The following is a 25,367-nucleotide window of genomic DNA, read 5'->3' on the forward strand; positions in this document are numbered from 1 at the left end:
TTTTTGACGTTTTTTAACTAGTTTATCCAGTATATATATTTTTTCTTTTTTATATTTTTCTTTTTTTGTTTTCTTTTTTTTAATTCTTTTCTTTTTCTTTTTCTTTTTTTCTTTCTCCCTTTTTGAACCTCTTTTTATTCCCTTTCTCCCACCTCACGATTTGGGATCTCTTATGATTTGGTTAAAGCATATTTTCCTGGGGTTGTTGCCACCCTTTTAGTATTTTACTTGCTCCTTCATATACTCTTATCTGGATAAAATGTCAAGACGGAAAAATTCACCACAAAAAAAAAGAACAAGAGGCAGTACCGAAGGCTAGGGACCTAATCAATACAGACATTGGTAATATGTCAGATCTAGAGTTCAGAATGACAATTCTCAAGGTTCTAGCTGGGCTCGAAAAAGGTATGGAAGATATTAGAGAAACCCTCTCGGGAGATATAAAAGCCCTTTCTGGAGAAATAAAAGAACTAAAATCTAACCAAGTTGAAATCAAAAAAGCTATTAATGAGGTGCAATCAAAAATGGAGGCTCTCACTGCTAGGATAAATGAGGCAGAAGAAAGAATTAGTGATATAGAAGACCAAATGACAGAGAATAAAGAAGCTGAGCAAAAGAGGGACAAACAGCTACTAGACCACGAGGGGAGAATTCGAGAGATAAGTGACACCATAAGACAAAACAACATTAGAATAATTGGGATTCCAGAAGAAGAAGAAAGAGAGAGGGGAGCAGAAGGTATACTGGAGAGAATTATTGGGGAGAATTTCCGAATATGGCAAAGGGAACAAGCATCAAAATTCAGGAGGTTCAGAGAACGCCCATCAAAATCAATAAGAATAGGCCCACACCCCGTCACCTAATAGTAAAATTTACAAGTCTCAGTGACAAAGAGAAAATCCTGAAAGCAGCCCGGGAAAAGAAGTCTGTAACATAAAATGGTAAAAACATTAGATTGGCAGCTGACTTATCCACAGAGACCTGGCAGGCCAGAAAGAGCTGGCATGATATTTTCAGAGCACTAAATGAGAAAAACATGCAGCCAAGAATACTATATCCAGCTAGGCTATCAATGAAAATAGAAGGAGAGATTAAAAGCTTCCAGGACAAACAAAAACTGAAAGAATTTGCAAATACCAAACCAGCCCAGCAGGAAATCTTGAAAGGGGTCCTCTAAGCAAAGAGAGAGCCTACAAGTGGTAGATCAGAAAGGAACAGAGACCATATACAGTAATAGTCACCTTACAGGCAATACAATGGCACTAAATTCATATCTCTCAATAGTTACCCTGAATGTTAATGGGCTAAATGCCCTGTCAAAAGACACAGGGTATCATAATGGATAAAAAAACAAAACCCATCTATATGTTGCCTCCAAGAAACTCATTTTAAGCCCGAAGACACCTCCAGATTTAAAGTGAGGGGGTGGAAAAGAATTTACCATGCTAGTGGACATCAGAAGAAAGCAGGAGTGGCAATCCTTATATCAGATCAATTAGATTTTAAGCCAAAGACTATAATAAGAGATGAGGAAGGACACTATATCATACCCAAAGATTCTGTCCAACAAGAAGGTCTAACAATTTTAAATATCTATGCCCCCAACGTGGGAGCAGGCAACTATATAAACCAATTAATAACAAAATCAAAGAAACGCATCAACAACAATACAATAATAGTAGGGGACTTTAACACTCCCCTCACTGAAATGGACAGGTCATCCAAGCAAAAGATCAGCAAGGAAATAAAGGCCTTAAACGACACACTGGACCAGATGGACATCACAGATATATTCAGAACTTTTCATCCCAAAGCAACAGAATACACATTCTTCTCTAGTGCACATGGAACATTCTCCAGAATAGATCACATCCTCGGTCCTAAATCAGGACTCAACCGGTATCAAAAGATTGGGATCATTCCCTGCATATTTTCAGACCACAATGCTCTGAAGCTAGAACTCAACCACAAAAGGAAGTTTGGAAAGACCCCAAATACATGGAGACTAAACAGCATCCTTCTAAAGAATGAATGGGTCAACCGGGAAATTAAAGAAGAATTGAAAAAAATCATGGAAACAAATGATAATGAAATTCCAACGATTCAAAATCTGTGGGACACAACAAAGGCAGTCTTGAGAGGAAAATAAATAGCGGTACAAGCCTTTCTCAAGAAACAGGAAAGGTCTCAGGTACACAACCTAACCCTACACCTAAAGGAGCTGGATAAAGAACAAGAAAGAAACCCTAAGCCCAGCAGGAGAAGAGAAATCATAAAGATCAGAGCAGAAATCAATGAAATAGAAACCAAGAAAACAATAGAACAAATCAACGAAACTAGGAGCTGGTTCTTTGAAAGAATTAATAAAATTGATAAACCCCTGGCCCGACTTATCAAAAAGAAAAGAGAAAGGACCCAAATAAATAAAATCACGAATGAAAGAGGAGAGATCACAACTAACACCAAAGAAATACAAACCTTATAAGAACATACTATGAGAAACTCCACGCCAATAAATTTGACAATCTGGAAGAAATGGATGCATTCTTAGAAACATATAAACTACCACAACTGAACCAGGAAGAAATATAAAGCCTGAAGAGACCCATAACCAGTAAGGAGATTGAAACAGTCATTAAAAATCTCCAAACAAACAAAAGCCCAGGGCCAGACGGCTTCCCAGGGGAATTCTACCAAACATTTAAAGAAGAACTAATTCCTATTCTCCTGAAACTGTTCTAAAAAATAGAAATGGAAGGAAAACTTCCAAACTCATTTTATGAGGCCAGCATCACCTTGATCCCAAAACCAGACAAGGATCCCATCAAAAAAGAGAGCTATAGACCAATATCCTTGATGAACACAGATGCGAAAATACTCAACAAAATACTAGCCAATAGGATTCAAGAGTACATTAAAAGGATTACTCAACACGACCAAGTGGGATTTATTCCAGGGCTGCAAGGTTGGTTCAACATCCGCAAATCAGTCAATGTGATACAACACATCAATAAAAGAAAGAACAAGAACCATATGATACTCTCAATAGATGCTGAAAAAGCATTTGACAAAGTACAGCATCCCTTCCTGATCAAAACACTTCAAAGTGTAGGGATAGAGGGCACATACCTCAATATCATCAAAGCCATCTATGAAAAACCCACCGCAAATATCATTCTCAATGGAGAAAAACTGAAATCTTTTCCGCTAAGGTCAGGAACACGGCAGGGATGTCCATTATCACCACTGCTATGCAACATAGTACTAGAGGTCCTAGCCTCAGCAGTCAGCCAACAAAAGGAAATTAAAGGCATCCAAATCGGCAAAGAAGAAGTCAAATTATCACTCTTCGCAGATGATATGATACTATATGTGGAAAACCCAAAAGACTCCACTCCAAAACTGCTAGAACTTGTACAGGAATTCAGTAAAGTGTCAGGATATAAAACCAATGCACAGAAATCAGTTGCATTTCTCTACACCAACAACAAGACCGAAGAAAGAGAAATTAAGGAGGCAATCCCATTTACAATTGCACCCAAAACCATAAGTTACCTAGGAATAAACCTAACCAAAGAGGCACAGAATCTATACTCAGAAAACTATAAAGTACTCATGAAAGAAATTGAGGAAGACACAAAGAAATGGAAAAATGTTCCATGCTCCTGGATTGGAAGAATAAATACTGTGAAAATGTCTATGCTACCTAAAGCAATCTACACATTTAATGCAATCCCTATCAAAGTACCATCCATCTTTTTCAAAGAAATGGAACAAATAATTCTAAAATTTGTATGGAACCAGAAAAGACCCCGAATAGCCAAGGGATATTGAAAAAGAAAGCCAAAGTTGGTGGCATCACAATTCCGGACTTCAAGCTCTATTACAAAGCTGTCATCATCAAGACAGCATGGTACTGGCACAAAAACAGACACATAGATCAATGGAACAGAATAGAGAGCCCAGAAATAGACCCTCAACTCTACAGTCAACTAATCTTTGACAAAGCAGGAAAGAATGTCCAATGGAAAAAAGACAGCCTCTTCAATAAATGGTGCTGGGAAAATTGGACAGCCAGAAGCAGAAAAATGAAATTGGACCATTTCCTTACACCACACACGAAAATAGACTCAAAATGGATGAAGGACCTCAATGTGCGAAAGGAATCCATCAAAATCCTTGAGGAGAACACAGGCAGCAACCTCTTCGACCTCAGCCGCAGCAACATCTTCCTAGGAACAACGCCAAAGGCAAGGGAAACAAGGGCAAAAATGAACTATTGGGATTTCATCAAGATCAAAAGCTTTTGCACAGCAAAGGAAACAGTTAACAAAATCAAAAGTCAACTGACAGAATGGGAGAAGATATTTGCAAACGATATATCAGATAAAGGACTAGTGTCCAGAATCTATAAAGAACTTAGCAAACTCAACACCCAAAGAACAAATAATCCAATCAAGACATGGGCAGAGGACATGAACAGACATTTCTGCAAAGAAGACATCCAGATGGCCAACAGACACATGAAAAAGTGCTCCATATCACTCAGCATCAGAGAAATACAAATCAAAACCACAATGAGATATCACCTCACACCAGTCAGAATGGCTAAAATCAATAAGTCAGGAAATAACAGATGCTGGCGAGGATGCAGAGAAAGGGGAACCCTCCTACACTGTTGGTGGGAATGCAAGCTGGTGCAGCCACTCTGGAAAACAGCATGGAGGTTCCTCAAAATGTTGAAAATAGAATTGCCCTATGACCCAGCAATTGCACTACTGGGTATTTACCCTAAATATACAAACGTAGTGTTCCAAAGGGGCACGTGCACCCGAATGTTTATAGCAACAATGTCCACAATAGCCAAACTATGGAAAGAACCTAGATGTCCATCAACAGATGAATGGATCAAGAAGATGTGGTATATATACACAATGGAATACTATGCAGCCATCAAAAGAAATGAAATCTTGCCATTTGTGATGACGTGGATGGAACTAGAGCGTATCATGCTTAGCCAAATAAGTCAAGCGGAGAAAGACATCTATCATATGATCTCCCTGATATGAGGAAGTGGTGATACAACATGGGGGCTTAAGTGGGTAGAAGAAGAATCAATGAAACAAGATGGAATTTGGAGGGAGACAATCCATAAGTGACTCTTAATCTCACAAAACAAACTGAGGGTTGCTGGGGGGAGGGGGGTTGGGAGAAGGGGTTGGGATTATGGACATTGGGGAGGGTATGTGCTTTGGTGAGTGCTGTGAAGTGTGTAAACCTGGTGATTCACAGACCTGTACCCCTGGGGATAAAAATATATGTTTATAAAAAATAAAAAATTAAAAAAAAAAGTCAACCAGAGAGAGTATTTATATTGTTTTGAGTTTTTGCTATTGGAACATTGTTGCTATATACATGTATGTATATTGTTGCTGATATGAACAAGTACGTAACAGTTTTCTCAGATTTTTGCCCAGGAATGGCATAGATAGTTTGTAGGATTTGAACATCTAGTTTGACAAAAGTTTCAAACACTCTTCCAATTCACTCTACCACCAATCATGAAAATGCAGATATTCTTCAAAATTTGGTTTTACCAGACTTTTAAATATTTTTTCCAATCAAATGAATACAAAGCCTATCTATCATATGGATTTTCATAATCCTTCAAAGAGGCAAATGTCTTCTTATATATTCATTGAGCATTAATTCCTCCTCTTTGAAATCCCTGCTTCTATTTTATGTGATTTTTTTTGTATTGGGTAATTTGTTTCAGTTATTGTAGTTTTTATTCCATAGGAGTCCTTCACTAGTTGTGTGTCTTGTACATTTCTCCTCCCTGTTTATACATTCCCTTTCCACATTTCAGATCCTTTTCATAATAACAATTTAATTTTAGATTACCTAGATATACTCTCTCCTTTTAAAGTTAGTGCTCTTTTGAATTTTAGGTTAAAAACTCTTGCCTATCTCAGGGTCTTTTAGAAAAATAATGACCTGGATTTTCCAAAAATATTTAAGTTTACAAATTGCAGTTTAATTTCTGATCATATAGAGCTGCCTTTGATGTAAAATATGAGGTAGCTAAGTCACCATTGTCAATATTTTCTCTGACTCGTGACCATTTTTCTATTTCATTTATTGAACACTCTCTCCATACCAACTGACCTGACATGATACCTGTCACATATACTCACATTCTAGGCACATGGATCTGCTTCTGGCCTCTCCATCATGTTCCAACAGGCCATTTGTTTATCAAAGTACCGACTCCACATGGCAATTATTGCTAAAATTTGATAATAAATTCTAACATCTGATAAATCAATTTCCCTCTCCCTGTTCTTCTTTCACAGAAATATCTCATTCTTCTTAATCCTGTGCTCCCCCATAGACATTTAAGAGTTAATTTGTGAAGTTTGCCATTGAGATTTTGATAAAAATTATATTGAATTTTAGTTCTATTTGGGAAAAATTTACTTTCATAATGTTATGTTTTCTTCTTATTTATAAGCATACCATGTGTATCTTGATTTATTTAGGTCTTCTTCAATATTATTCAAGTTTTATAAGCTTTTCTATAGAGATTTTATCTGTGTTTTATTAGATTTATTCTTAAGTACCTAATATTCTATGGGATTTGTCTAAATAGTGACTGCTTTTCATTTTGTTTCTAGTAATTTGAGACTTCATGTATATCTTACATCAAAGCTGCACTACCAAAACTTATTTTTTAAAATGTGTCTATGAACAGACCATTTTGAGTTCTCTATATGAAAACAGTATCATCCCTAGTACTGATGGTCTCATTTTTTTACTTTCTATTTTTTATTATTCTTGGCCATAATACTCTATTTAAAACTTGCAACATGATGTTGAATAGATTGATGATGTCTTTGTCTTTTTTCTGACTCAAATCTTTCTAATGTTCTCTACTTAGAATAACACTTACTGTGGGGTTTTCATAATTACTTTTAAAAAGGACTTGATTTACTTATTTGAGAGAGCGATAGCATGAGAGAGGAAGAGGGGGAGAGGCACAGGGAGAGGGAGAAGTAGATCACCCGCTAAGCAAGGAACCTGATATGAGGCTGGATCCCAGGACCCTGAGATCATGACCCAAGATGACTAAGCCACCCAGGTGCCCTTTAAATAATTATTCTTATCATGTAGCAAACAGTTTTTAAATTCCTAGTTTAAAGGGTTTATTATGAATTTATGTTTAATTTATCAAATTTTTTTACATCTATTGAAATGATCATATATTTATTAAAAGATAAGATATGTGTGACATTAACACCAACAAAGAATTTGTATCTGTAACATATGAACTTCTACAAACCAAGAAAGAAAAAAAAAGAACGTACAGTACAAACACTTTTGTGGCAGTCACTGCTGATTGCGTAATCAACAGGTCTTCTCCTACCCCTTCTTCCTGACAGGACTGTGATTGGTACTTGGGGCCAATTTTTCTGTTTAACATTTTGGCCATTAAAATATAAGCACATATGGAATTAGAGGGTATTATGCTAAGTGAAATAAGTCAACCAGAGAAAGATAATTATCATATGATCTCTTTGATATGAGGAATTGGAGAGGCAGGGCTGGGGATTATGGAGGGAAGAGAGGGAAAAATGAAACGAGATGGGACCAGGGAGGGAGACAAACTATAAAAGACTCTTAATTTCAGGAAACAAACTGAGGATTGCTGGAGGGAGTGAGGAGGGATGGGATGGCTAGGTGATGGACACTGGGAAGGGTAGGTGGCATGGTGAGTGCTGTGAATTATATGACTGATGATTCCCAGACCCGTACCCCTGAAACAAATAATACATTATATGTTAATAAATAAATAAACAAATAGCAAAAAAATCCTATTCTGGAAACAAACAAAAGTATATATAAGCACATATAACCTGAGTGTTTATGACAAAGTTTTGTTTTTCTGAAACAAGAGATTCTCTGATTGCCTGAGACCATGACACTATACTGGAGTAGGGGCTGCCATCTTGGGATCCTGGAATGACAAGCCTATCGTGCTGCAGTTAGAAGGACTCACCACCAGAAGTAGCATGAAGCACGCATCATAGGTATGTTTCATCAGTCTTGACCTACCCTCCTCCATACTCTCCTTAGATGGGGGTGAAGAAAAGCAAATCCAAAAAATTATTTGGGTTTCTTTTTGCTTTTATTGAAAGCATTTCTAATGGATTAAAATAAGAATTGGCAACCTATAGGGAAAAAAATCCCAAATGGTCTGTCAGTGTATGTAAAAAGAACGTTTTACTTCACAGCTACACTGGTAATCAGGAAAATGAAGATTAAAGTTATGATGGGTGAGTATTCCATACCAAACAGATCAGAAAACAGCGCCTCCATGACCATACCAAGATCTGGCAAAGATGAGGAACTAAAGCAGCTCTTATTCACAGCTTGCCTTGTGGGTATATAAATTGCTACAACTCATTTGAGGAACATTTTGGCAAAATCTAGAAAATTTATATATGTATTCAAGAGAAAAAAAAGAAAGCCTCAAAATATTCTAAATGTCCACCAGTAGAAGACTGTATATAAAGTGTTATAGATTCACTTAAAAGACCATGGTGTAGGAGTGAAAATGAGTGAGCCAAGTTCTACATATCCATATGGAAGAAACTCACATAAAATCAGCATCCAGAAAAGTGAATTACAGGATGAGTTTAGTAAAATGTGATTTATATAGTTTAACAGTAGGCATAGCAATAGTAAATCATGAAGAAATCTAAGAGACATTAACACCAAATTCAGGATAGTTATTACCTCTGTTTAGGGAAAGAGAATGGTGCAGATAGTGTGATAAGTATAAGAGGTTCACCTGTAATGAAAAGATGCTACTCCTTGACATGGATAGTCGATTCATGGATGTCCACTTTATTATTCTCTATACCTCCTTGAATATCTTCTTAAATCATTTCATTTATTTGTCTCAAGTAATTTCTAATATTTTAATTAAAAATAGAAGAATATTAAATATTACTTCAGAAAATAAGTGGACCCAAAGTGTGTGTGAGTATATGCATCTGCATGGGTATGCACATCTTAACACCAGCAGCTTACGTATGCCCTCATGTCATTTTATCCTCCATGGTTGGAAAATCGTCATATCACCATTGGGTAGAAGAGCAAATTCAGGCTGAAGATAGCTAAATGACCTTCCAAAGGCACAAGTTGGTCAGCTGATCTTGGCCCCATGGTCACTGACCACACATCACCACAATTCCAGAGCCCCCCGGTGCACACATCAATATCCTAGAATTCCAGTTATTAGCGTCTCCTTTGGCATTTGTAGGACACTGATGATGGTTTCAGTCTAAATAATGAGCAGTTTGTGGTGAAACTGGTGTGAAGAGCTTCTGGGCCTTGAAAGATTGCCATCTGGTGTTTGCCCCTTGCTGTGTTCTAGAGTTCCCTGCTGGGCATTCAGTGTGTCCAGGAGATGCTGTCATTAAAGCCACTGCAGCCATTTATTATGTGATCTCTGAAGTCAATCCCTGGGAAATAAGGATGAATTAGTTGCAGCTGGAGCTGCTGGACAAATGCATGCTAATCAGAAAAAAAAATAAATAAATAAAACTTCTCAATACTTCTCGTGGGCCCTGGGAGCAGCTTTTGAAAATAACCTCCTTTCTCCAAACAGAACATTTCCAGAGCTTTAAAAGAAATATCTATTCATTTGCTCATTTTTTAACCATTAGTCCTTTCATTCATTTGTTCAAAAAAAAATATTTAGAGAGACTCTGTATGCTGGGAATGGTATTGAACCCAGAGCATAAGCATAATTCTTGTGAATAAGAAAAAGTGGCCCTGTTCTCACAGAGTTTACAGGACAGAGAAAGTGTCCAGTGAAGTGTAAGTGTCTTTCTTTGTATTAATATAAATGGTGGAGGAGGACGTACTTCGATAAAATCCTTCAGGGAATCACTCTTTGAGGAGGGGGCATGAAAGTGAAACCAAATATTAAGAATTCTGAAAGAATTTTAAATCTTCTGAAATACTTCAGATTTCTTGGGGACAGGGAATTTGAGGACAGTGATTTCTAGTTCACCTTTACCTCCCTAGAAATGGCCACCTGCTCTGAGATAGTTGAGATCAATGAGAGAACAGGCTGGTTATTGCAGCACCAAGTGAAGGGTTTCCAGAGAAAATCCTACTCCATCGTTGCCTCAAGGCACACCAGGCTCGGATCTTCTGCCCTTCTCAAATATTCACCTATAATTCAGAGCAGGGCTTCTTAACCTATACCCTTTTACAAACCATTGACAGAAGGAATTCTCCCGGGAAAACACTCTGGAGTGATCCAGACCCAAACTATGCAGAAACATTAACCCCAAAATTCTCTGACCTTTTCAAGAAAATAAATAAGAAGGCAGATGAGTGAGCACACCTTTATTACTGAATTAATCTTGAACCCACTTTATTTTAAAAAATAAAGTGCATCATTCATATATTCTGTAAGATGATTCCTAAAAAATGACTGGGAGAACATAAGACCATTGATGGTGTCCCACCAGGTTTTCTAATATTACAGTTAGGATCACTGCTATGTGGTACTCCACACCTCAGTCCCCCTTCTGAGAATGGGTCTCAGACTCTACCTCCTGATGCATCATTTTCTTAAACCCTGTACCTCACTGAAGACTTATTCAAGGTCCCCAGTTCCACAAGACCATCCTCATCCCATCCACAAGGCTTCAGGCACACCTTGTAAAAGGTACTCATTATTTAAAATCAGTGTTCTTATACCATTTTACCTACCCTCTGTCCCTGAATTATGGATCCCTGGTGTTGAGGTTTATAAAGAACCTCCACAGCAATCTTACTGCAAGACTTAAGGTTATCGTAAATATTCTCAATACATAATTTATTCAACAAATGTATATTGTGCCTATACTAGCATCTTCGTCATCATCATCATCATCATCATTATCATCATCATCATCACTGTGTGGAAGGCTCCTGAGAGGTGCTAGAGCATCAGCAGTTAACATAATAGATACAGTCTTACCTTCATGTAGTTTACAATCTAGAGGAAATTTTTTTAAAGAGTAAGGTTTCAAAAGGTAAGTATAGAAGGTGTGTTTTGGGGGCACTTGAGTGGCTCAGTCGTTAAGCTCAGGTAATGATCCTAGGGTCCTGGGATCGAGACCCACACTGGGCTACCTGCTTTGCAGGAAGCCTGCTTCTCCCTCTCCCCCTTCCCCTGGTTGTGTTCCTTCACTCACTGTGTCTCTCTCTGTCAAATAAATTTTTTTAAAAATCTTTAAAAAAAGTGTTTTTGTGAAGGAATAGATGGCTTGAGCAAAGTATCTAAGGTAGGAAATAGCAAAACAAGTGCTGAAAATAAGGGGGCATGTGGAACTTGGCATTCATCCAAAGGTTGGACAGGATGGGGCTCACCTCTTCGGCAGTTTCTTGCTTGCCAGGAATCCCTCAGAATTTTCAGCTGTGTTGCTAGTTTAGGGCTTTGTCTTCTGAGATTTCAAACCTCTGAAGACTTCAAAGCTGTGAAGCTTCAGCTTTTTGTCACCAGAGCTGTTCAGAGTTGGAGCATGCACTCAATGAAAACAAAACCCAGAGCACCCATAGTCAGACCTCATGTAGCTCTCTCTTTCCAGATCAGGTGGTTCCTTGTTTTTTTTTTTTTTTTTTTTTTTTTGGTCTGTATTTTCTATTTGTTTCTTGGAGATATTCTCCATACAATCATACTTGACATCCAAGGACTTAGCATGAGTTTATAGTCTGATTTTGGTTCTTATTCCTTCTGTTCTTTCTCTCCAAGGATTCCCCTTTAAATTTCCAGTAGCTAGTGTAGGCAAGAATGTGGAGAAAAGGGAACCCTTGTGCACTGTTTGTGAAAATATAAATTTGTGCAGCCACTGTGGAAAATAGTATGGAGCACTGAATAATGTATAGAATTGTTGAAACATGATATTGTAGACAAGAAACTAATAAAACACTGCATGTTAACTATACTGGCATTAAAATTTTTAAAAAGAAATTTCATATAATCCAGTAACTTCACTCCTGGGTATGTACCCAAAGAAATAAAAACACTAATTTGAAAAGATACATGCACCCTTATGTTTATTGCAGCATTATTTACAATAGCCAAATATTGAAGCAATCCAAGTGTCCATCAATAGATGGATGGATAAAGAAGATAGGACACATACACACACAATGGGATATCATTCAGCCATAAAAAGAACGAGATCTTAACCATTTGCAACAACATGGATGGATGTAGAAGATAAAATGCTAAATGACATAAGTCAGATAGAGATAAATACCAAATGATTTCATTCATATGTGGAATTTAACAAACAAACAAACAAACTGTTAAATGCAGAGAACACACTGGTGGTTACCAGAGAGGAGGTGGGTGGGGGATGGGTGAAATAGATGAAGAAGACTAAGAGTACACTTATCTTGGGGCACCTGGGTGGCTTGGTCAGTTAAGCATCTGCCTTTGGCTCAGGTCGTGATCCAAGGTCCTGGGATCAAGCCTCGCTTCTGACTCCCTGCTCAGTGGGAAGCCTGCTTCTTCCTCCCTCTCCCTCTGCTGCTTCCCCCGCTTGTGCCTTCACTCTCTCTGTCTGTCAAATAAATATATTTCTAAAAATCTTTCAAAAAGAGTACACTTGATGAGCAATGAAGGATATATAGAATTGTTGAATCATTATGTTATACACCTTAAACTAATATAACACAGTGTGTTAACTATATTGGAATAAAATTTTTGAAAATAAGATAAAATGCTATCATTTCAACATATAACTAAACAAAGCTATTAGTAAGATTAAAAAGAATGCATTTTCTATGTATATTTAAGTATGTTAAAAAGCAATTATTTAATATATTTTGTCCAGTAAGTAGCATTAATCTATATCAGGTACTCCACTATCACTGACTATGAAATTCCTACCTTGTGTTTTAGCAGGATCCCTTTGACTGTTATGTCAAAAACAGATTGCCTGGGCAAGACTTTGGGAATCAGCAAGCTACCCTGATAATCCTGGAGAGCTATTGTAGTGTCCTAGACCAGAAAGATAATGATGGACATGGTAAAAAGATTGGGATTCCGGAAATCCAGAGTATCCATAAAATTCAGAAGGTAGAATATAATATTTCATATTCTAATTATTCTTACTTTGATGTGCACAGGAACTTTATATGACACTGTATTATTGCAATCGCCATATTATTTTGTATGTATTTGCCTAATGTTCATTTCCCCTACTCTATTTTGAGTTCCTTGAGAACAGAGAATATGTTGCTTTGATCTTTGTAGTCTTAGAGCTTTGTAGCCCCCAGTACTCCAATATTGATCTGAACTGATCTCAATAAACGCTAACCCATTGATTCTTTTCCCGCCCTTGAGGGACACACACAACAAACCTGATTTTCCTTCCACATAAGAGTCCTTCACACAGCTGAAACCATTTCTTCCCTGCCATTCTGCACACATTTAACATTCCTGAGATGAACAGTCATGAGTATCAAATAGGTTTGAAGACTTCAATGGAATTGCATTGAGTTTTGAGGACCATCTTTCCACCTCATCACGGAGACCAAAATATGTCCCTTGCCTATTACCCAATAAAGAGAAACATTTCAGAAAGCTGGCTGAAGAATGAGAATGAAGAAAGGAACATTACAGGAAGACAACTGCCTTATCAAAAAACTGGATTCGTCTTCCCTTTTTCTTGTGAATAAACAGGCAGTTCTATATTCTTCAAGGACGTTTCCCTGACTCAGATGTACTGCTGGGTCCAGGGGCTCTGCATTGTGCCCCAGAAAGTGTTTGGGAGCTAGAAGATAGAGACCCAATCTGACTTCCTCTCTTTCTCCTGTTCCTTCCTCACTTCCTCAAGGAGGAAAAGATGATGGTCCCTACAACTTCATTGGAAAGTCTTGATCCTTATAGCTGTCTGTAATTCGTGAAGTACTTTGACATGAGTTAACTCTGAATACATACAGCAGATTTACAAGATAGATTTTTATTATCTCCATTCAATTTGCTGAAGACACAAACAATTTAAAAGGTCATAAGGAGTTATTTCGGATGGCTTTCTCATTACAGAGAAAAGGGAGAAATTGAAGACTGCACTCAGATTCTGGAAGAGCAAGAAAGGCTTTGGTGTAGAAAGATCAGGACCAAGACTTAGATTATGGTGATATTTATGAGAAAAGAAAAAAGTCTGATCATTGTCCATGATCATCCTGAATTCAAATCCCTAAATTTATATTGAATAGGATTCTAGGAACCTGTTATGAGTATGAGTGCTCTGCATTCAGGAAATTCCACTAGGATTCTATGAATTTTAATGCTAATTGTATCTATATCCATAAGAAATATATCAAGATCTCACAATTCTTCCCCATCATTTTTCTTTAGCTATCTGCTTATTTTCGGAGGCCATCAACATTATGTGTCTGTTGAGTACTTTTCCAAATGTTCTTTGAGTATTCTGTGCATACACAAATATAAGATATAAAAATACAATAGAATTTAATAACTGTGAGGGTTTGATTGGTGAGTAATTCATAAAGCAGAATAAATGTAAAGTTAAATCACTTCCTTCAAGCCCTGAGCAGCTGTTACCTTCTGAATGTGGGCATCCAAACCATGCTATTTTAATGTATAAAATTACAATCCCTCACATTTTTCACTACCAACATTCCAAATCCCCGTCCCCACACTTATTTTCTTGTAGTATTTACTTCCCTATAACATACTAAATAGAGAAATAATGTAGATTTTCTTGTTCATTGTCTAATATTTCCAAAAGTGTAAAATCTTGAGGTCAGACTATTGTCTCTTTTGTTGACTGATGTATTCCAAACCTTTAGGACAATAGCTATCACATGATAGGAACTCAGTTTTTTGCTAAATTTAATTGAAAGATTATTAGTTATAATGTGTCAGACACTGTGACAAGCGATAAGATGTGAGGATAAGATGATGAAGTGGAGAAGGTTCTATTTACCGAAGGAAGACACCGAACATAGAGCTTGGACTGCAAAATGTTTAGTAAAAATCAGAACCTGTCCAAGGAAGATGGGGGAAGCAGGATTTAGCAGAGGAAGAAAGTACACTTCAATGCAGATCCAGCAAAACAGCAGTCAACCAGGCATAGTACGCCAGAGCAAATTTTGCCCATCAGTTGTTCACATCAAGCCAAACTGGCCAAGACATTTACCCTGTCTTGATCAATCTTTAGATGCATTCTACATAAGACACTAATTCCTTTGTTGAAGAGAGATCTTGGGAGTTACCTCTTCTTGTTTACTACAAGAAGGCACAATGATGGTCCTCAAATAGACACAATTAGCAATCAACATTTTTGAGGTGAGGGAGGCTTCTTGAACATCCTTTGTCAATCACTCATTCAGCAAATACTTATTTGTATATCACCACGTGGCAGTTACATACCAGACACTTGGGATACAATGGTAAAATAGCATGACAAATCTAGGCATTGTTCTAGCTGGAGGCTGAGGAAAATTTATAAATGTAAACATGCAATTATAGTGCAATATTATATGGAAGAGAGAGCTGGCCAGATTTCTATAAAAGCACAGTGGAACAGCACATAGTCCATATTTAGTGGAAATCATGCACTTCTGCTACTCAAAGTGTGCTTCATGGGCCAACCAGCAGTAGAAACACCACCTGAGAGCATGTTAGAAATGCAAAACATTGGTCTTACTCAGACCTACTGCCCCAGAACCTCTACTGTAATAATATTCTCACATCATATGTATGCACCTTAAATTTTAAGAAACACTGATGTAAGTGCTTCTTACATTACTTATTGTTAGATTTAAGCTAACAATAAGTCAGTTAGCCAAGCAACCTTGAGGAGAGACAGGGAGAGAAGGAACCTAAAGCAGAGAAGAAGAGAGTTGTGGACAGGAGAGTTGAGATAAGAGAGCCAAGATAAATTTTAGCTCTTGGAAGTAATTCAGTGAGGCTTCCTGAGGGAAAAGGTGAGAGAAGACAGAAAGTGATACAACAAATCAGAGAGGGCCTTACTGTATTAAGAATATTGGACTCTATCCTAAGGATAATGGAGGCATCATTGTAGAGCTTTAAGGGGAGGGATAACATAATCAGTTTTGCATTGTAGATTTAGAATGTACTAGATTGAAAAGACTAGAGAGGGGCGCCTGGATGGCTCAGTGGGTTAAGCCTCTGCCTATGATCTCAGGGTTCTGGGATTGAACCCCACATTGAGCTCTCTGCTCAGCAGGGAGCCTGCTTCCCCCTTTCTCTCTGCCTGCCTCTCTGAGTACTTGTGATCCCTCTCTCTGTCAAACAAATAAAAATAAAAATGAAAAAAAAAAAAAAAAAAGAAAGAAAGAAAGAAAGAAAGGAAAAGACTGGAGAAAAGAGAAGGAGACTGGGAAGCTATTTCAGCAACTAGGGAGTAGATCAAAGTGTCCTGAGCAAGAGTCAAGGTGGTCATGCTTATAATGCATATACACCTGCTCATTTATCAGCTTCAACTCTTAATTCAGTTTTTTCTCTGCTTGCTGGCCTTAGGTAGCATAGATTCTCTGACTCCATGAATTTCTGTCCAGATAGAGATCACAAGAGGCAGAGAGGCAGGCAGAGAAAGAGAGGGAAGCAGGCTCGCCACTGAACAGAGCCTGATGCGGGGCTCAATCCCAGGACCCTGAGATCATAGTCTGAGCCAAAGGCAGAGGCTTTAACCAACTGAGCCACCCAGGCACTCCTGTTTTTAATTTATTAAAGAATCTCCACACTGCTTTCCAAAGTGGCTGCACCAATTTGCATTCACACCAACAGTGTGAGGGTTCCCCTATCTCCACATTCTCTCCAGACCTGTTTACTGTCCTGTTCATTTTGGCCATTCTAACTGGTGTAAGGTGGTATCTCAGTGTGGTTTTGATTTGAATCTCCCTGATGGCTAATGATGATGAACATTTTTTTCATGTGTCTGTTAGCTATTTGTATGTCTTCTTTGGAGAAGTGTCTGTTCATATCTTCTGCCCATTTTTTGATGTGGTTATCTGTTTTGTGTGTGTTGAGTTTGGGGGTTCTTTATAGATTTTGGATATCAGCCCTATGTCTGTAGTGTCATTTGCAAATATCTTCTCCTATTCCATGGATTGTCTCTTTGTTTTGTTGACAGTTTCCTTTGCTGTGCAGAAGCTTTTGATCTTGAAGAAGTCTCCAAAGTTCATTTTCATTTTTGTTTCCTTTGCCTTTGGGGACATGTCTTGAAAGAAGTTGCTGTGGTCAATTTCGAAGAGGTTACTGCCTATGTTCTCCTCTAGGATTTTGAAGGATTCCTGCCTCATGTTGAGGTCTTTTATCCATTATTAGTTTATCTTTGTGAATGATGTAAGAGAATGGTAGAGTTTTATTCATCTATACATAGCTGTGAAATTTTCCCAGCATCATTTATTAAAGAGACTGCCTTTTTTGCACTATATATTTTTTCCTGCTCTGTTAAAGATTATTTGACCATAGAGTTGTGGGTCCATATCTGGGCTCTACTCTGTTCCACTGGTTTGTGTGTCTGTTTTTGTGCCAGTACCATGCTGTCTTGGTGTTCACAGCTTTGTAGTAAAGCTTGAAATCAGGCAACGTGATGCCCCAGTTTTGTTTTTATTTTTCAACCTTTCTTTAGCAATTCAGAATCTCTTCTGGTTCCATACAAATTTTAGTATTGTTTGTTCCAGCTCTTTGAAAAATGCTGGTGGAATTTTGATCAGGATGTCATTGAAAGTATAGATTGCTTTAGGCACTATAGACATTTTTACAATGTTTATTCTTCCAATCCATGAGCATGGAATGCTCTTCCATCTTTTTGTGTCTTCTTCAATTTCCTTCATGAGTGTTCTGTAGTTCCTTGAGTACAGATCCTTTACCTCTATGGTTAGGTTTATTCCCAGGTATCTTATGGTTTTTGGTGCTATAGTAGATGGAACCAATTCTCTAATTTCCCTTTCTATATTTGTATTGTTGTTGTACAAGAAAACAACTGATTCATGTACATTGATTTTATATCTTGCCACATTACTGAATTGCCATACGAGTTCTAGTAGTTTGGAGGCGGAGTCTTTGGGTTTTCCATATAAAGTATCATGTCACCTGTGAAGAGAGAGAGTTTGACTTCTTCATTGCCAATTTGAATACCCTTTATCTCTTTTTGTTGTCCAATTGCTGTTGCTAGGATTTTAGTACTATGTTGAAAAACAATGGTGAGAGTGGACATTCTTGTCATGTTCCTGATCTCAAAGGGAAGACTGTCAGCTTTTCCCCATTGAGGATGATATTTGCTGTGGGTTTTTCATAGATAGATTTTACGAAGTAGAGGAATGTTCCCTGTATCCCTATACTTTGAAGCATTTTAAACAGGAACAGATGCTGTACCTTGTCAAATGCTTTTTCTGCATCAATTGAGAGGACTATGTGGTTCTTCTCTCTTCTTTTATTGATTTTTTCTATCACATTGATTGGTTTGCAAATGTTGAATCACCCTTGCAATCCATGGATAAATCCCACCTGGTCATGGTGGATAATTTTTTTAATGTACTGTTGGATCCTAGTAGCTAGGATCTTGTTGAGAAACTTGGCATCCATATTCACCAGGGATATTGGTCTGAAATTCTCCTTTGTTGGCGGGGTCTTTGTCTTTTGGGGGATCAGGGTAATGCTGGCTTCATAGAATGAGTCTAGAAGTTTTCCTTCTGTTTCTGTTTTTTGAACAGCTTCAGGAGAATAGTTTGGTAGAATTCTCCAGGGAATCCATTAGGTCCCGGGCTCTTGTTTTTTGAGAGGTTTTTGATCACTGTTTCAATCTTGTTACTAGATAGTCCAATTATACCATTCTAATATTGCGTCTTAGTTTCAAGTAGGACAAATTATGAGCAGTCCTTCCATCCAACCAAAATCTAATCTACTGTAGAATAAGATGATAAACAGCATCCAAATTTCAATGGTTCCTACCAATAGGAATGCACTTCTTCCATGTGAAAGATCCCCTACAAATCTCCAGGGCAGTTCAAGGCTACAGAGACCACAATGTCCGGTGGTTGCACCACTTGGAAATGAAAGCATATTTGACTGTCAAGACAGAGGACAAGACTAATGAAGATGTCATACCAGGGCACCTGGGTGGCTCAGTTATTAAGTGTCTGCCTTCAGCTCAAGTCAGGATCCCAGAGTCCTGGGATCAAACCCTGCATCAGGCTCCCTGCTTAGTAGAGAGCCTGCTTCTTCTTCTCCTACTCCCCCTGCTTGTGTTTCTCTCTTGCTATGTCTCACTCTGTCAAATAAATAAAAATCTTTTTTTGAAAAGACGTCACACAAGCAATTATGTACTTTGGCCCCAAATAATACATCTCACTTCTGATTACACCCCATTGATCAAAGCCAGGCACATGGCCTGGCCTAAGTTCTACTGGCTAGAAAACTGTAATCCTCACATTGGCCAGGGATGAATGGAGAACCAATTATGAGTGAATACTAGAAATCTCTACCATGGCGAGTTTTAGAACAGCCCTAATAAATGTAAGCTTGCCACAAAATGTGATTTGTCAGATCAACATCTTCAAGAGCTGTAGCATCAGCTTACATTTAGTAAGTCTTTTAAGCTCTTAAGTCTTTTTATATACACCTTGAATTAAATTTCCTAAAAATTCTATGAGGAAGATAATATCCAACAAATATCCAATACTTTAACTAAGTTATGAGTTCCTTTTATGCAGGGACTGTATCTTTCTTGGACCTCCTATTAGCAGAACCTTTAGCTCGTAGTAGGTATCCATTGTGTCTGGGTCCTTCATCACATGGATAACAGAGACTTGGAGCAGCTAAGTGACTTCTCCAGACTCACAACATCCAGAGGTGAATAAACTAGGACTTGAGCCAAGCCACCTAACACTGGGTCCTCTGTCCTCACTGCCTCTGTGACATTGTTCAAGGGAGATTTCTGGCCACACCTTAATTGAAATGTATGCTGTCCTTCACCAGGGTCAAGATTAAAGCATCCATCAAGCATTCAGCCCCACCTGAGATGTGGCTGGGCCACTCAGGCATGATAATGATTGCCATCTTTAGTGAGGCATCTGGAAGCAAAGACATGTAGCAGGACTCTGAGGGTGCTCAGTCACTTCAGTCATGCACTGATGGGTGACTTCTGCTGAGAGGCAGCAACTGTGCTGAGATACCAGGAATGCTGGCTTCATCTGTCAATTGCCCAGCACTGCTGGGTATGCTTCCTCCTGTGATGTTGTTTGTGTGTTTGTTACTCCTCAGGAACAACTTTAGCTGAACATAACAGCTCAGGGAGGAAGTCCCGAGGAACAAAAGCTGCGGCTTAATAACCTATTGACTAATTCGAACTGGTGGTGGAAGCAGGGTGACTGGTGGTGGAAGCAGGGTGACACCATTAGAAGTAAAAGAGAACGAATATCTACACCTTCTGCTAAACCATATGGGAAACAAAATAATTGCTCCAGGGGCTTACTGTAGCCGATCATTCTCTGAAGGCTCTGATTTGCCACTTAACTTTGAAAAATTTCCAACTATCTCCATGAAAGGAATTCTCAGCTCTTGAGTCTAAGCTGAGGTAAATTTGTTCTGGATCTAGGAACTGTCATCTGTTCATTCATCTCCCAGTCAGAGCTTAACATGGATGGCACGGCAGCCTGATAGATTCAATTCTGTTTCTAACCTCAAAAACATATCAAGTGCAATTTGGTTAAGTTACACATCCTAGAAAAGCCCAAAATAAGAAATGTTTAAACTAGAGCTTCTCTCTCACATAAAAGAAATTCAGAGGTGGCAGGCAGACCAAAAACACTGGTACCTCTGCAAGATGGAAGCAAACTTCTCTACCTCTCCCTTCCCTACAATTTACATCTCCATCCTTGTTATTCATCTGGAGATGACCAGAGGAGTCTCACTGTGCACTTTGTACCTCTTTATCAACCCCACATGAAGACCAGACTGCCAGGGCATCATCAATCATCCATGCCTGGACTCCTCAGCTCTGTATAACTGTGTCCATCCGCTTTGTGGATCCATCTTTCATGTCTTCTCAATCCCAGAAACAACCCTCACCATGAATCCCCTGGAACTTATGGTCAGTAATCATAAAAATTCCCCAGATTCAATTTTCTGAATGTTGCCTTTGCCTTGGTGCTCTATAGAAATCAGTCTCTCACTTGAAAATGCTTTAGCCTCCAACATTATTTTTTAAAGATTTATTTATTTAGTTATTTATTTGACAGACATCGCAAATAGGGAGAGAGGCAGGCAGAGAGAGAAAAGAAGAAGCAGGCTCCCTGCTGAGCACATGGGCTCAGTCCCAGAACCCCGGGACCAAGACCCGAGCTGAAGGCAGAGGCTTTAATCCACTGAGCCACCCAGGCACCCCAGCCTCCAACATTATTAAACATGAAATTTTTCTCCCTTGCACTTTTTAAAAAAGATTTTATTTATTTATTTGACAAAGAGAGAGAGAGAGATCACAAATAGGCAGAGAGGCAGACAGAGAGGGGGAAGCAGGCTCCCAGCTGAGCAGAGAGCCCTATGTGGGGCTCAATCCCAGGACCCTGAGATCATGGCCTGAGATGAAGGCAGAGGCTTAACCCACTGAGCCACCCAGGCGCCCCTCCCTTGCACTTCTTGACCTAAAGTCTTTTTTAATGCCAAATGACACTGGCAGATCATTCTTCCTTCTTCTCCCCACCCCCATCCCATTTACAGTCTCCACCATCAGTAGTGGTTCAAGACCCCTTTTGTGACAGTTATTTGCAGATGTATAGGTCTGTCCCCCCAGACCCCCAAAAGTGGAATGATGAGCTTTTGAATTTTACCCATGATAGCAGGTGTGTAGTGTTCCTACTGGCATTTAGTTTGCATTTCCCTGTTAACTATTGATTTGACTATCTTTTCATTTGTTTGTTTACCATTAATGCATCTTCTTTTTTGAAGTGTTTGTTCATATCTTCTGTCAAACTTTTAAATGTGATTCTTTCATTTGTATACAACTGCAAGAAGTGTTTTGGGGGTGCTTATGTTCCCTCTTCCACTTCTCTCTCTCTCTTTCTCTCTCTCTGTCAAACAAAATCTTAAAGAAAAAAGAAAAAGAAAAAAGAAAAAAATAAGTATTTTGTATCCTAGACAAAACTCCTCTGTCCAGTTAAATATTGAAAATAGTTTCCCATTATATAAGTATATATTGTAAATACTCCCCATTCTATCCTTATTATTTTTAATAAAAACTGAATTTCTTTACTGACTAATAAGGATTAAATTTTGTTTAATAATAGGGAATATCTTTTTAATTAAGCATTTTATTTTGAGATATTGTTGATTTACATTTAGTTATAAATTCCACACATATGAAGCCTCATGAATGTGTCCTACAACTTAATAACTCACTACGTAAAACTCTCTTTTCTGTCTGTTTCCTTTTGGATAGTTTTTATTGCAATGTTCTTCAATTTCACTAATATATTCTTCTGCAATATTAGACCACATCCATTATATTTTTCATTTCAAACATTGATATTTTCATCTCCTTAAGTTTAACTTGGGTTTTTTTTTCCCCCATCTTTTATAACTGACTCTAGTTAAGTTTTCTGTACATGGCATATAGTAATATTAACTGTTCTGATGTCCTTGCTTATTTATTTTAATATTTGCATCAGTTCTATTTTAGTTGCAAAGGATTTATTTTTCCCCTGACACAAGTCATATTTTTCTGCTTCTTTGCATTACTCATAATTTTTATTGGAGCCAGCATAGTGGATTTTACCTTTTTAGTGCTGGATGTATTTTAATTGGGTTTTGTTTTGGTCTACATATAAATTATTTAAAATATTTATCCTTTTGAGACTGAAATGTGCTAAACAGTAGCAGAGCAATGGTCAAGCTACTACCTGAATAGACTGCTATCTAGTAATGAGATTGAAGCAGTGATCAAAAACCTCCCAAAAAACAAGAGCCCAGGACCTGATGGATTCCCTGGAGAATTCTACCAAACATTCAAAGAAGAAATAACACCTATTCTCCTGAAGCTGTTTCAAAAAATTGAAGCAGAAGGAAAACTTCCAGACTCTTTCTATGAAGCCAACATTACCCTGATCCCCAGACCAGGCAAAGACCACACCAAAAAGGAGAATTTCAGACCAATATCACTGATGAATGTGGATGCTAAGATTCTCAACAAGATCCTAGCAAACAGGATCCAACAGCACATTAAAAAGATTATCCACCATGACCAGGTGGGATTCATCCCTGGGCTACAAAGATGGTTCAAAATTCACAAATCAATCAATGTGATAGAACAAATTAATAAGAGAAGAGAGAAGAACCACATGGTCCTCTCAATTGATGCAGAAAAAGCATTTGACAAAATCCAGCATCCGTTCCTGATTAAAACATTTCAAAGTATAGGGATAGAGGGAACATTCCCGAACCTCATCAAATCTATCTATGAAAGACCCACAGCAAATATCATCCTCAATGGGAAAAAGCTTGCAGCCCTCCCTTTGAGATCAGGAACATGACAAGGATGCCCACTCTCACCACTCTTGTTCAACATAATATTAGAAGTCCTAGCAACAGCAATCAGACAACAAAGAGAAATAAAAGGTATCCAAATTGGCAATGAAGAAATCAAAGTCTCTCTCTTCACAGATGACATGATTCTTTATATGGAAAACCCAAAAGACTCCACCCCAAACTACTAGAACTCATACAGCAATTCAGCAATGTGGCAGGATACAAAGTCAATGTACAGAAATCAGTGGCTTTCTAATACACTAACAATGAAAAACAGAAAGGGAAATTGGAGAATCAATTCCATTTACTATAGCACCAAGAACCATAAGATACCTAGGAATAAACCTAACCAAAGAAGTAAAGGATCTGTACTCGAGGAACTACAGAACACTCATGAAAAAAATTGAAGAAGACACAAATAGATGGAAGACCATTCCATGCACTTGGATTGGAAGAATAAACATTGTTAAAATGTCTATACTGCCTAGAGGAATCTATACTTTTAATGCCGTTCCGATCAAAATTTCACTAGTATTTTTCAAAGAGCTGGAGCAAATAATCCTAAAATTTGTATGAAATCAGAAGAGACCCCAAATCGCTAAGGAAATGTTGAAAAACAAAAATAAAGCTGGGGGCATCACGTTACCTGATTTCAAGCTTTATTACAAAGCTGTGATCACCAAGACAGCATGGTACTGGCATAAAAACAGACACATAGACCAGTGGAACAGAGTAGAGAGCCCAGATATGGACTCTCAACTCTATGGGCAAATAATCTTTGACAAAACAAGAAAAAATATACAGTGGAAAAAAGACAGTCTCTTCAATAAAGTGCTGGGAAAATTGGACAGCTATAAGTAGAAGAATGAAACTCAACATTCTTTTACACCATACACAAAGATAAACTCAAAATGGATAAAAGACCTCAATGTGAGACAGGAATCCATCAGAATCCTAGAGGAGAACATAGGCAGTAATCTCTACGATATCAGCCACAGCAACTTCTTTTTTTTTTTATTTTTTTCAATTTATTTATTTTCAGAAAAACAGTATTCATTATTTTTTCACCACACCCAGTGCTCCATGCAATCCGTGCCCTCTATAATACCCACCACCTGATACGCCAACCTCCCACCCCTCCGCCACTTCAAACCCCTCAGATTGTTTTTCAGAGTCCATAGTCTCTCATCATTCACCTCCCCTTCCAATTTACCCCAACCCCCTTCTCTCTAACTCCCCAAGTCCTCCATGCTATTTGTTATGCTCCACAAATAAGTGAAACCATATGATAATTGACTCTCTCTGCTTGACTTATTTCACTCAGCATAATCTCTTCCAGTCCCGTCCATGTTGCTACAAAAGTTGGGTATTCATCCTTTCTGATGGAGGCATAATACTCCATAGTGTATATGGACCACATCTTCCTTATCCATTCATCCGTTGAAGGGCATCTTGGTTCTTTCCATAGTTTGGCGACCGTGGCCATTGCTGCTATAAACATTGGGGTACAGATGGCTCTTCTTTTCACGACATCTGTATCCTTGGGGTAAATACCCAGGAGTGCAATTGCAGGGTCATAGGGAAGCTCTATTTTTAATTTCTTGAGCAATCTCCACACTGTTCTCCAAAGAGGCTGCACCAACTTGCATTCCCACCAACAGTGTAAGAGGGTTCCCCTTTCTTCACATCCTCTCCAACACATGTTGTTTCCTGTTTTGTTAATTTTGGCCATTCTAACTGGTGTAAGGTGATATCTCAATGTGGTTTTAATTTG

The sequence above is a fragment of the Mustela putorius genome, unplaced genomic scaffold (genome assembly GCF_011764305.1).
Source record: "Mustela putorius furo isolate JIRA1106 unplaced genomic scaffold, ASM1176430v1.1 tig00000228_pilon_pilon_pilon, whole genome shotgun sequence".
Lineage (NCBI taxonomy): Eukaryota > Metazoa > Chordata > Mammalia > Carnivora > Mustelidae > Mustela > Mustela putorius.